General features: G+C 40.8%; 1 protein-coding gene across 5 annotated transcripts in view; it reads right to left on the bottom strand.

Annotated features, from left to right (window-relative positions):
- Nucleotides 1-13,321, bottom strand: part of cntfr (ciliary neurotrophic factor receptor) — a 327,137-nt gene that overhangs the window by 287,048 nt on the left and 26,768 nt on the right. Inside the window, exons 1-2 of one of the 5 annotated variants that reach the window (XM_033032521.1) lie at nt 12,951-13,063; nt 11,843-11,926 (exon numbers count right to left, since the gene is read on the bottom strand). The exons of 1 other annotated variant lie outside the window; for it this stretch is intronic. The gene's annotated coding sequence lies outside the window, so the exon portion shown is untranslated. Of the gene's footprint in view, nt 1-8,025; nt 8,320-11,842; nt 11,927-12,030; nt 12,449-12,950; nt 13,081-13,321 lie in introns of those variants that run through there. 3 more of the 5 variants (XM_033032512.1, XM_033032497.1, XM_033032505.1) reach the window with 3 other exon arrangements.

The following is a 13,321-nucleotide window of genomic DNA, read 5'->3' as shown; positions in this document are numbered from 1 at the left end:
TCAACAATACAATACAATCAGTTTTATCCGTCACTTACACATAAAGTGCAAGTGAAATGAATTTGTCAGCAGCGGTACAATGATAAAGAACACACAATACACAATAAAAATTTAACACAAACATCCACCACAGCATTCATCACTGTGGTGGAAGGCACAAAATTTGGCCAGTCCTCCTCCAATTCCCCCCCCGTGGTCTGGACCTCAACCCTCCGCAGCCGTCGCTGCGGGCGTCCGGATGTGCAGACAGGTAAAAGTCCAGGTTCTTTTGAGTTTGAGATGTAGTTTAGTTTATTGTCACATGTGGTACAGTGAAAAGCTTTCATCATGTGCTAAGCAGTCAGCGAATAGACAATATGTGACAATCGAGCCATCCACAGTGTACAAATACATGATAAAGGGAATAACGTTTAGTGCAATGTAAAGTCCGATCAAACCTAGTCTGAGAGTCTCCAATGAAGTAGATAGTAATTCGGGACAGCTCTCTAGTTGTTGGTAGGATGGTTCAGTTGCTATTCTCTTCTGAATTCATTCCATATCAAAGTGTATCAACACTATTTTGTTTAGTTTGTTCTATTTCCCCCCATGTTTTCATGATGCTTCTCACCACAAGTGAGGAGAGGGGGAAAATTTTAATAGAAGTCCAAGGGGCAATTTTTGTTTTTACACAAAGGGTGTTGGGCATATAAAACAAGCTGCTGGAGGAGGTAATTGAGGTATGTACTTTCACAACGTTTAAGCAACATTTAGATAGGTACATGGAAAGGATAGGATTAGAGGGATATGGGTCAAATGCAAGCAAGTGGGACTAGTGTAAATGGCGGATATTGGTCAGCATGGGCAAGTTGGGCCAAAGGGCCCATTTCTATGCTGTATGATGTCATAACCATCCTAGAGGATGTGAACTTTCAGATTTCCATTGAGCCCTTGAAGTGGCCAATTGGCCATTGAATGTTATTGGCAGAAATAATTTGCTTTTCAATTATTTTTCCATTCATCCTGTAAAGAGTTGACAGATGTGAGGGAAGAACTGCAGATGCTGGTTTAAATCGAAGGTAGGCACAAAATGCTGGAGTAACTCAGCGGGACAGGCAGCATCTCTGGAGAGAAGGAATGGGTGACGCTTCTTCAGACAGAGTTACTCCAGCATTGTGTGTCTACCCAAGAGTTGACACATGGTGCCTTAATCTGTTTTATTCATATTTTGCCCCAGAAAATTGAGAGACAGTTCCTCGGAATGTATCAATCTTAGTCCACCTTCAGCTTGTCCAAGTTATCATTTTTGATAATGAGCCAGCAGCAACATTTCAAAGTCTATCTCACACAATGTCTACATAAATAAACTTCTCCACAGGTTAAAAAAGTGATGGAGGTTACAGATATGCTCAATTTTGGACAACTGTTCTGAGATGGCTTGCTTCAGATCCATCATCATCCTGGTAATAAATCAGCAGAATCAAACATGAAATCGGTTGCTGCATACATTTCCAATACCTTTATCTATATTACTAAAAGTAAGATCTTGACCGCTTTTGACTCACTGTGAAGCGATTTCTGAGAGAACGCAGCCACTTACGGCCGTCATTTTTGGCCTCCTTGCTCAGAGCCCGCCTCCGCCAGACTGGACTGGAGGATTTTTCCCATTAATGAAAATTCATATATTAATGTTTTTAAAAATTTTTGCATTCTCTCTGGCGGCAGGGTCTATAAAACCTGGAAATGTCGTGGCTCACGAAGTCTCTGCCAGACGGAGGAAGCGAGAGGGTCACGGCTCTGAGCTGCGAATAACACTGAACGCACATCTACTCCACGGTGAGTCCCCGGGATGTGGTTTTCAGCAAATGTGTTTTGTTGGCTTGCAAAGTGTTTTTGTCCAATTGGCTTGGCTTTTAAAGGGCTTGCTTGCAAGCGTGAATAAACATTTTATTAGATCAGGACTGTTTAATTTCAAAATTGGCGCTCATTCTGTGATTTTCCTTAGTTGCAAGATGGCGCCGATGACGTCATTTCCGGTTAGCTGGTGCTGAGTGCGTAATTTCCAGTTCGTGGCAACAAGCGAGAGGGTGACGTCAAGATGGCGGCAAGCGCAGGCACCGTTGAATAATTCAAGAGAGCTGACTGCTCTGTCTATGGTGAGTGTGCTTGTTGGATGTTATTTAAAGCACGTTTTTGCTTCAGCAGCAGCAGCCTCTACAGGAGGCTTTAAACATTCCTTTTACAATCCGTAAATTCAACATGTTCTGAAGTTACTTAACATTTTAGTTGTGCGTGTGTGTGTGTGTACACGAGTGTGAGTGAATGAGTGCGTGTGAGAATGAGTCTGTGTGAATGAGTCTGCGTGTGTCTGTGTGAATGTGCGTGAGTGTGTCTGTGTGAATGAGTCTGCATGAGTGTGTCTCTGTGCGAATGATTCTGCGTGAGTGTGTCTCTGTGCGAATGAGTTTGCATGCGAATGCGTCTGCCTGCCAGTGTGCGAGTGAATGAATCTGCGCATGTGTGTGAGGTGGAGGGTGTGTGTGATCAACAAATAATATGAACCAGCGCAACAGAAAGCCCCCCCCCCCCACTGGCCAGCAATATTGGATTTGGTGGAGAGGTGGAATATATTGTGTCAGGTGACCAGCCCTCCCATGTGATGCTGAGACCCAATGGGTCCCACTTAGTCTAGTAAGAACTAGAGGAAAGAATGTGACAAGACTATTCATTTGTATATTTAATGTTAATTGATACCATAGATTCCTCAATTAAGGTGAATTTGCATGCTTGCAATACTTCATATTTCAGGAGAATGGTTTACTCAGTGATAATTAAGCTAGCTGCAGGTCATGCCAAGCCTAACAAATAGTCTGTAATTAGAAGAGTAACCAGTAGAAAAACAAACATCTGCCATGGTATATTTTGTAAATACAATATTAAATACTGGTCCAGATACACAGGCACTAAGCAATAGTTTCTATGCTCATGGGCCTGAACACACATTGCAATTACATTTCTGAAGGAGCAAATATATATTATTCCAAGATGGACTATTTAATAAAAATTAGTGGTCAGATATTGTACGAATTTTGTATGCCAAACACTTTTGTTCCCACTGAATTGAGGAGTAGGAACAAGAGGCTAACAAAGAGTTGATAGAAATAGAAGGCAAATAAGATGAGGCTATACCAAAAATTGTGGCAACATTGAATTTGTGGCCCATTTTGCATGATCCAACAACAGCAGTTTGAGTTGCCCAAGATGACACTGGCCACATGAACTAAAAATAAGGGGAAATAAAAAACACTTAAAAGATGAAAGGTTTAAAATTCTTGACACATCCTTTGCAAATACATTGAACATTGAAAAAACCGAACTGTAAACCAAATATTCATGATATAAAGGAAAACCAAGCTATCATCCCACATTTGTGGTTGCCTTTTCGCCTATACAGGCAAAAGGTTGTGCTGATAATGATGGCACGTTGGATATGGAAAGGAGTATAGTGTGTTGTAATCATCTAGATTGTGACAATCCAAATAAAGCAGAGAAGTCTCACCCAGTTAACCATGTGTATCAGTGAGGACTATTCATTTGTTAACAGCAAACAAGTAACAGCAATGCTTTCAAACTGAAAAAGTTTGATGTTATTAATTTGGGGGAAATATAGTATTATCTTAGCAATTTGATTGGAAGTTTTTAAACATAATCATACAAAATTAGTACACAGTTTTGTTAAAATATTTCTTTATTATCCTCTCCCAAAGCATGTTTCAAGGTTTCCTGTTGCACTCTTGCGCAAGTGCAAATTCAGATATATCATTCAAAGAAATCCTGATCCTTTCATGCCTCAGTGAAGTGGATACGTTGAGAATGTGGACAGAAAGAGCTCATACCCGCAGTACATTCCAATACCTCTGACATTTGATTTGTCAAGGTAACCTGACCCACTCCACTCCTAGAGACGTCAGAGATAGAAATTGTACAAAGGCAAGCTGAAGAAATGGCAACATCGCCGAACAGGGTTTCAGAAATTATTGAAGCCAAAGCTGTTCCCTAATCAAGTACAATGGTACGTGTGTGTGTGTGTGTGTGTGTGTGTGTGTGTGTGTGTGTGTGTGTGTGTGTGTGTGTGTGTGTGTGTGTGTGTGTGTGTGTGGTTTTGTTTGGTTTGATGTTATATTTTACGTTATTGACGTTTTAAACTTTACAAAAATCACTTTTCCACTTGACCTGCACGTCAGCCGTGTTCAACGTCACAATGGTATCCTGCATATTATTTCCTTTTTTTAAATTTTTTAAAATCGCAATTTAAAAAAACTCAGTTTTAATCAAATTCTTCCATTTTCATTAACAGCCAACATTGTTGGGTATTAATGGTGGAGTAGCAAGATGGATTCAACAGTGGCTGAATGGGAGATGCCAGAGAGTAATGGTGGATGGCTGTTTGTCAGGTTGGAAGCCAGTGACTAGTGGGGTGCCACAGGGATTTGTGTTGGATCCACTGTTGTTTGTCATGTACATCAATGATCTGGATGATGGTGTGGTAAATTGGATTAGTAAGTATGCAGATAATACTAAGATAGGTGGTGTTGTAGATAATGAAGTAGATTTTCAAAGTCTACAGAGAGATTTAGGCCATTTGGAAGAGTGGGCTGAAAAATGGCAGATGGAGTTTAATGCTGATAAGTGTGAGGTGATACATCTTGGCAGGACAAATCAAAATAGGACGTTCATGGTAAATGGTAGTGAGTTGAGGAATGCAGTTGAACAGAGGGATCTAGGAATAACTGTGCACAGTTCCCTGAAGGTGGAATCTCATGTAGATAGTGTGGTAAAGAAAGCTTTTGGTGTGCTGGCCTTTATAAAATCAGAGCATTGAGTATAGAAGTTGGGATGTAATGTTAACATTGTACAAGGCATTGGTGAGGCCAATTCTGGAGTATGGTGTACAATTTTAGTTGCCTAATTATAGGAAGGATGTCAACAAAATAGAGAGAGTACAGAGGAGATTTACTAGAATGTTGCCTGGGTTTCAGCAACTAAGTTACAGAGAAAGGTTGAACAAGTTAGGTCTTTATTCTTTGGAGCACAGAAGGTTAAGGGGGGGACTTGATAGAAGTTTTTTAAATGATGAGAGGGATAGACAGAGTTGACGTGGATAAGCTTTTCCCACTGAGAGTAGGGAAGATTCAAACAAGAGGACATGACTTGAGAATTAAGGGACAGAAGTTTAGGGGTAACACGAGGGGGAACTTCTTTATTCAGAGAGTGGTGGCTGTGTGGAATGAGCTTACAGTGGAGGTGGTGGAGGCAGGTTCGATTTTATCATTTTAAAATAAATTGGATAGTTATATGGACGGGAAAGGAATGGAGGGTTATGGTCTGAGTGCAGATAGATGGGACTAGGGGAGAATAAGTGTTCGGCACGGACTAGAAAGGCCGAGATAGCCCGTTTCCGTGCTGTAATTGTTATATGGTTATTGTGTTTAGGTTATTTTAAACAAAAAATGTAATTGTCATTTGATTTTTTTTATTTATTTTTTATTTAAAAATAAATATATAAATAAAAACAATTTTCATTGGGGGGGAAGGAGTGGGGAGCAGAGGGATAGCGGGAGAGGAGGGGAGAGGGGAAAGTGGGAGAGGTGAGGAGGGAGAATGGGGGGCGATAGCAGAGGGGGGGGTGATAGAGGGAGAGGAGGGCAGTGGGGGAGGTGAGGAGGGAAAGTGGAGGAGGGATTGCTGGGGATGAGTGGGAATGAGGAAGATGGGGTAGGAAGAGGGATGGTGAGGCGCAGCTGTGGGATGGTTGTCATGACTCGCGTCACAACAAGAATCCCTCTGCACCTGTGCAGTTTGGGACCATGGGTCAGTGGTGGAATATTGCCTTGGGGGAATGTGGCCCAATGGGTCCACACCTGGTCTAGTAGAAACATAACATTAAGGGATTGGACAGGCTCGATGCAGGAAAAATGTTCCCGATGTTGGGGGGAGTCCAGAACCAAGGGTCACAGTTTAAGAATAAGGAGTAGGTAGACCATTTGGGAGGAAAAACTTTTTCACCCAGTAAGTTGTGAATCTGTGGCAGGGGAGGCCAATTCACTGGGTGTTTAAGACAGAATTAGATACAGCTCAGAGTTAGATAACGGTATCAAGGGATATGGGGAGAAAGCAGGAGTGGGGTACTGCTTTTGGATGATCAGCCATGATCATATTGAATGAACACGTTTATTGGCCAAGTATGTACACAAGGAATTTGCCTTGGTGCTCCACTCACAAGTAACAACATTACATACAGTAAACAATTAAGAATGACACATAAAACATTAATAATAAAACATTACAGTTTAAACATGTGAATGAAATAAAATACCAGTGCAAAATGAGGCTACAAACTTTTGGTTATTGAGTAGAGCTACTACTTGTGGGGGAAAAAAAAAGCAGTTTTTATGTCTGCCGGAGTTACCTTCCAGAGGGAAGCGCTTCAAAGAGTTTGTGGCCAGGGTGAGAAGGGTCAGAGACGATCTTCCTGACCCTTGCAGTGTACAGTTCATCAAGGGTGGGGGGGGGGGGTCGGTTGCAGCCAACAACATTCTCAGATGATCTTACGATTCACTGCAGCCTCCGGATGTCGGGATTGGTGGCTGAGCCAAACCAGGCCATGATGGAGAAGGAGAGGGCAGACTCTATGTTGGCAGTATAGAATTGGACCATCATTGAACGGCTCGAAGGGCCTACTCCTGCACCAATTTTTTATGTTTCTATAAGATCATTGTTAACCTTTTATCTCAGTGCTTTCCTGTATGAACGCATTTATTCCCTTACTATTCATTTAATTCCACAAATAGGGGGAAGCCAGGATGTCAACAGACAGCCGCTACAACTGAGGTTACCTGGGACATTTCCCCTTGGTGTTTAGAAGGCAGGTGTTTTATTTGCCCCAAGTACTCTCCCATGGTCATACCATATGTGACTTGCAAGACCATGTGAACAGCAGTAGTTTGGCTATAAAAATTACAGGTGAACAGCAAATTCCCTCTGCACCTCCAGCTAGTCATTCCAACACCATTAGACAAAAGGGTCAAACCTCCACAATTCAGTCAGGAATGGAATTCCACATGGTTCCTCTGTAATTGGAGCTCTCCAACAAATGTGCCAGCCATCATGGGATCAACTATTGTTTTAATTTGTCGCCCAAACACCATGTCGTTTCAAGCTTCTTAATGAATTAGACGGAGTTTGTGAATCACCAAAATTGGGTCACCCATGGCCGGTGCCTCATGAAGCTTTTAATTTAGTTTATTGTCATGTGCACTGAGGTACAGCAAGAAGCTTTTGTTGCCTGCTAACCAGTCAGCAGAAAGACAATGCATGATTACAATCGAGCCATTCAGTGTATAGATATAGATACATACATAGACACAATGATACATAGATTTAGTGCAAGAGAACGTCCAGTAAAGTCTGATTTAAGATAGTACGAGGGTCTTTTCTTCACATTTAAAAATGTGCGCATTATTTAGCAGAGCTTCTCATTTATGTATGCATTGTCATAGTATTCTCACGGTGTGAAATGTCAGAAAATGGCGCCGTTGTTTTTGTTAATTGCTGAGCATTGGATGGCGAGTCAGTCCATAGTTTTTGATACTCGTGCAATGTTTGCAATTAAAAGATGGTTAAGCTTTTGACACTACATTTCCCATCCCGCTGAATTATAATGGTCATAATGTGCATAAAAGTCACTTTTGCTAACACAAATATGACTGGATGAAGGAACTATTAACAGATCCGTTCAACTGAGGGTTTTTAAAAAAATTTAATATGCCGCTGCCAGATTGTTATTGCTGGCTTTTATACACGTTGATATACAAACTAGAATCTACTTGGCTTCTCAAGGACGCATTCAGCCTCCAACATCGGACTTATGTGATTCTGCCATCTGGAGGACTTTCAGTGTACAAAGCAAGGCTTGAATGTTACAGAACCTTGCAACTCCTCATGGATTACTTATCTTTGAACTATCCCTTGGGATTGAGGACGATTTACTTCTATTTTGGTTTTGTGGTTTTCTGAGACGGTTATTGAGAACCACTGATTTTTCTGGTAGGGTGGGTGGTGCGTATTCTAGCTTATGATGAGGTACATTCCTTTTGACTCTCATGCGGGTCTTCTGTGTTATCTCAAGGTTGTCAGTGGCATTTCCAATGCTCCCTCTTCACTTTGTGTGGATAGAGACCAGAATTCCCAGGACCAATTGGAGATATTATGTTCCTTCAAGATGGCTTCTAGCACACATTGCCTTGCAATATTCTGTTTTAACACCAGTAGGTACTTGACCAGCTGCAAGTCAACATGATAGGAGGTCAGATCATAAAATAAAGCCACAATGATTCAATAACATTTAGAGTTGTAGTCAGACAGCGTAGAAACAGGCTCTTCAGCCTAACTTGCCCACACCGACCAACATGTCCCATCTACACTAGTCCCACTTGCCTGCGTTGGGCCCATATCCCTCTAAACAGATCCTTTCCATGTACCAGTCTAAATGTTTCTTGAATTAACAGCGAGTCTCTCTTCCAATCAATTGACATGGTGCTGGCTCCTTGCACCCTCCAAACAAATCCCGAGTCCAGTCAATTCCAGGGTCAGAATGCATCATTCCTAGATTTGTTGAACTTGCCAAGCCGATATAGGAGCTCCTGAATCATGACAGAGGCAAAGTGCACGAGAAAAGGGCAGAGGAAGACACAGCATCAGTTAACTTGATATTGCCATTTGTACAGGATGAAAGTTAAATACCCCTGGACACAACTCAACTATTCTCCATAGAGCAAAGAATCTCACTCAGTGCAGACTAGAGGCAAATTATGTTGTATCCTATCAGGGAGTAGAGACCTACACAATCTGCAAATGGCATAGTTTGACTACCTTCATACACAGTCTACATACATTACCATGCTCAAATGAGTGGCTCTACATACCCACTACATGCCGCACAATCTCCTGCCATTACAATTAGTTAATCTGACTCAGCTGAATCCTTGTTAATATGCCAAGGCACATTTAGTTCCCTGCCTTGACAAACATTCCCTCAATTGTTGCCATGCATGGATAGACCAGGTTTGGGGGGGATTATGGGCCAAATGTGGGCAGGTGGGACTAGTGTAGCTGGGACACATTGGCAAGTTGGGTCGAAGGGCCTGTTTCCATGCTGTATATCACTCTAAATGTAGACACAAGTTCACCCAAAGAACCCCAACCAAAATCTCAAGTCCCTTTCCCTGACATCAACCCACAGTGAATAGGAACTCAGTGACTGAGATTACCTACTCGCAGAGACACAATCCACAATGTAGCCCTCATTCATTCAATGTATGCCGGTAGCAGTAGTCCACTCTGTTGCTCAGTTAACCCAAGGCCAACAAATTGACGGCATTTCTGTGATTAACACAATATAGTTATCACTATGTTAAAAGAGTAGTTTTATTTTTATTTTTAATCAAATAATTAATTGAACAATATTGGTAATTTGGGCTGAATGCAACTATTTTCAACTTTACCAGGCTTGAGATTTCCTTAATGGCCAATGAATTAATCACTTATTTTCATCTGCAAGCAGAGACTTTAATTTTGGTTGCAGAGAGGAAAATTCTTGTCCCAACACTTGAAAGTAGTTTCACAACTGCGTACTTTGATGGCTAATCTATTTAAGTGCTTAATATAATATTTGATGGCAGGCTGGCATTTGTAATGAATGTGCTAATTACCTTTCTTTGGTACGTAGAATAATTGTTATCATTCTTAACTTCTGACCTTGCAGAGCTGTTTGGTGCCTTCAGAAAATGGTCAGCACAGCGGATTTATGAAGAATTTACCTCATGGCTTGCCACCCGGGTACTTGGTCTACTCAGCAATCGTGCAACTGATCAGCTTGCAGCCTGCTTATTCTATCATCTGAAGGATCTTGGCGATAAACTCCTATCAAACTAATCACCCCCTTGACTTTAAATTAAAAAGTATCCATAACTTCTGCAAATGGACAAAGGGAAATAAAAAGGGATTGGTATTTGATGGACCGAAAAGCCTGTTTCTGTGCTATGCAACTTGATTTGTAGATTGCAAATGTACTTTAGCTGTGGTAGGCAGTTACAATCTTTTATCTCCTTCTCTGCTGTTCCCAAGAGAGTCTCGGTCTCAAACAATGTAAAAGCAGCTCCAAACTAACCATAGAATTCCACAATCGTGAAAGGTTGTAACTGAATTTGATTAAGTTAAATTGGAGAAGTAGACCAATGTTAGGTACTAACAGGATCAATGGATTCTGTCCAGGTACATGGTAACTTTTGAAATGCAATGTTACATTAAATTCACAACGAGTTATTTAATACCATTCAATGGCAATAGCTCCTCTTCTGGAAAGTGTCTTTTTGTCTTTCTCACAATGGCTTTATTGAAGTAAACCTTGCCTTATCATTTTCCTCAAAAACGATATCAATATTTTAAACCTACATCTCCAAAAATTGGGAAACCACTGGCCAGGCTACTTTTCTTCAAAAGAACATCGAGAAAGGAGACAAACAAGTTTTTAAGAAACATTAGTTGGATCAACTTTAATCAACACAAAGCTAATATTACAATGTTCCCAACCATTTACATCTTGCCATGATTCCGTTTGCCACAAGGGATCCTTCCCCAATTTTTATTTATGGATATTAAACGATATCTTGGAAATAAGATTTAATAAAATTAAATTCGTGCTTGGTCAAATGCACGCAAGTGGATTTTTAAAGTATGCTCCAATATGTATTTTCTATTCAGAAGGGGATCTCAAGTGAAGAATGCATAATGAGGGGTCAAGGCACATGATATGAATGTCATTAGGCAACAAAAAGGATTTAATCTGTCAAGCCTTGTGTTATTTTAACGGTTTGGGAATGCACTAATAAGGACCATTAATCAAGTTCTGTGGATTGTATTCTGGTCTCTGCAATAAGCACCGCCTATTTTTTTTTATCATAACTTGCATGCTCATCCTAAATCATAATACTCTACAACCCGTCTTTCAAAATAGTGCGGAGAAAGTATCATGGTAAGATGCTTCAGTATTTGCATTGTTGAAAGGATTAAAACCGCAGAAGATTAGGATTCTGGATAATTACAGGAGAAAAATGAAAATTCTCACATCAGCTGCAACTAATGGACAAAACGATTGTCCTTGAACGCAAAATACAAGACATTCATTTCACTCTGCAAGTTTTGGCACCAATCAGCCACAGTACATAAACTATAATCTGAGCTACAGCCACAGTAATCTTTCACTTGCATAAAAATATTTGGTGACATATTCTGTGCAGGAATCCACCTTGCAACTTATTTTTGGAGCACTTCCACTCCAAGCTACCCTTTTCCAGCCGTGGACACAGGTTGCTTCAGTTCCCCACCGACACATCCAGTGGAAACCTCAGCCTTTCCCACTTCTCACAGCAACCTTCTTGTTAGCCTTCATGTTGTAACCAGCTGCAAAGTAATTGCGCTTATGAACTGCTCAAGTACTGCACGTCACATAGAGGGCAGGATTTCAGATAAACCTTTTACCAAGAATCATACGAGATCAAATTCAATATAATTCCCTTCGTATAAAGTATACCAGATAATCGGAGACACATCAAAAGCATACATAAACACATATGGCACAAATAATTTACAGACAATATTTTCCTTTGGCACACAGTTAAACCTGTTCGCCTGATAGATATTTGAAGGAGGATTTTTCTGCAAGCATTGATACTCAGTCGCGCAATATTGCTCTATTCTACTGAAGGCTCTGCTTTAAAAATGAAATATTCATTCCTCAATCTCTTACCCCGAGGGTTTTTGTTGCAGTTTTCTGGCTTTAAATGAATGTTGTGACCCCCGTAAACAACAGAGTTTTCTTCCAAACACCTGCCTGCAAGGACGATCGCAGTGATTTGATGAGGCAGAGTGACTCATATCATGCCATCCCATTTTGAGTTATAGCTCTCGTTAAAACTGCAGCACAGAATAAATTACCTGATAGACTTTTCCACGAAACAATTGAGTAAATGGGCTGTCATTCATGTTAAAAGGTAACAGTGCAGCGTGGTGTAGCAAAGCTTCCGTCTTTACTGGAAAATTAAGACAGCTTGGAGCAGCAAAGAGACAGTCAATTGCTCAAGTCTCTCCATCTCAAATGCACTGAATCTCAGTTTCAACACTTAACCTTCAGTCCACCCACTCCTGACTCCAAAGCATCATGTTTGGAGAAATAAAGAAAACCGGATATTCTAAAAACTGTTGGCAGCTGAATTAAAAAAAAATCCCCTTCAGCACACATTTTTTTATTTGCTCACTTGAAACTGACTAACGGTTGTTCCCCTGCAAATAAACATCGTTGGAAGATTAGCAATTAGCAGCTAGCAGTGATAAGCTAAAGCACACCCCTGGTCTGAAGGTTTTTGGAAGTAATGGAGAGAGCAAAGAGAAGAAAAAGCAAGAGGATTTCCGTTAAATCTAATCAATCAGGAATGCATAATAGCTTCCATGCAGAACTGCTGACACTGGGTCACCAGCTTCTGTGACCCCTAAACACAAGACCAGCACTACAGAAAAAGATGAGAGAATCCGAGCTAATTGTCTAGCAGTGCAGTGCTTTCTTCACTTTCACCCAGCAATACAACTCCAACCACACCCGCACATTTCATGACAATCCAGTGAAACATCTTTCATCTTCTTTATTTTAATTATTTTTCCTCACCCCCCCCCTTCCCATTAAGCTCAGACTGTCCTGCCAGCAAGTGTTGCAACAAATAATTTAAAAGAAGAAATATCTGAATAAAAGCATTTCTAAGCCAACATTGTATTTTAAATATAATTCATTGAGCACATAAAAGAACAAATATGTAATGCAGCTTATTCAAGCTTGCTGTCATCTTGTGATTTTTTTTACTTACTGAAAACGCTCTCACAGTAGCACCTCGCAGCATAAGACAAAGTTGCCAGTGTTGCCAGAATATTTCTACTTTGCCACCAGCTGCTCTGCACTGGATGCAGATTAAAGCACTTTTAAACTCCAGAGCCTCACCATGTGACCAGCAATCATTTGTGATGGGCAGAATAAATTATCAGACGAGCCGTGCACCCCCTAGCCAATGTTTGGGGAAGTGTAGCTTTGTATTAAAAAAAACTCACCAGTGTCTGCCAAACCTCCTAGAGCTCAGCCTCCAGCCAAACGCACAGGAGATAAAATATCTTCTCTGCATCTACACATAGCGCAAATATGTATCTGCTCTTGAATAATAGGAGGGGGAGGTGTGGAACATAG

The sequence above is a fragment of the Amblyraja radiata genome, chromosome 1 (genome assembly GCF_010909765.2).
Source record: "Amblyraja radiata isolate CabotCenter1 chromosome 1, sAmbRad1.1.pri, whole genome shotgun sequence".
In the NCBI taxonomy this organism is placed as follows: Eukaryota; Metazoa; Chordata; class Chondrichthyes; order Rajiformes; family Rajidae; genus Amblyraja; species Amblyraja radiata.
The sequence above is the reverse complement of the archived record's forward strand: the minus strand, read 5'-3'. Positions and strand labels throughout refer to the sequence as shown.